The sequence below is a fragment of the Terrapene carolina genome, unplaced genomic scaffold (genome assembly GCF_002925995.2).
Source record: "Terrapene carolina triunguis isolate 2854851 unplaced genomic scaffold, T_m_triunguis-2.0 Scaffold374, whole genome shotgun sequence".
Lineage (NCBI taxonomy): Eukaryota > Metazoa > Chordata > Testudines > Emydidae > Terrapene > Terrapene triunguis.
This window is the reverse complement of record NW_020664725.1, coordinates 17,917,417-17,917,922: the sequence shown is the minus strand read 5'-3', so window position 1 is coordinate 17,917,922 and position 506 is coordinate 17,917,417. Positions and strand designations below refer to the sequence as shown.

At 76.7% G+C, this 506-nt stretch overlaps 1 protein-coding gene across 2 annotated transcripts in view; it reads right to left on the bottom strand.

Moving 5' to 3' along the window:
- Nucleotides 1-122, bottom strand: part of PHLDB1 (pleckstrin homology like domain family B member 1) — a 108,290-nt gene extending 108,168 nt beyond the window's left edge. Inside the window, exon 1 of one of the 2 annotated variants that reach the window (XM_024207331.1) lies at nucleotides 59-122. The gene's annotated coding sequence lies outside the window, so the exon portion shown is untranslated. The remainder of the gene's footprint in view (nucleotides 1-58) is intronic. The other variant, XM_024207325.1, reaches the window with a different exon arrangement.
- Between the last annotated feature and the right edge of the window lie 384 nt (nucleotides 123-506).

Below are 506 nucleotides of genomic sequence, written 5' to 3'. Positions count from 1 at the left end.
GGCCGCCCCGGGGGCCCCTCTCTCGGGGGGACGGAGCCAGCCCCCGGGCGCCCCTTACCTGGCAGGTCCGCGCTCCCCTCACAGCCGCTGCGAGCCGCTCGGCGCGTGGCGGCGGGGCTCGGTCACCGCCCACCGCGGGCAGGGGGGGGGGGCGGGGGCGCGGGGGGAAACTGCCCCCCCCCCCGGCGGGGGCGCCGCCGCGCGGAACTCTTGGCGGGCCGCGCGACGCCGAGGGAGGGGTCGCCTTGCCCCGCCCCCCGCCGGCCCCGGCTAAGGGGGACAAAGGACCGGGCAGTCCCGGCGGCCCTGGCCCCCTCCCCGGCGGCCTAGGGACTCACCCACCGCCCCGCGAAGCTGCTGAACGTCCTCTGCAACGACCAAGGGAGTGAGCCTCGCTGCCGCTGGGGAAATTGAGGCAGGGAGGGGGGAGTGGACTTGCCTCAGGTCAGACTCTAGCCTAGAAGGCAGGATGCCTGCCAGGACCACCCCACCCCCTTCCTTTCTCT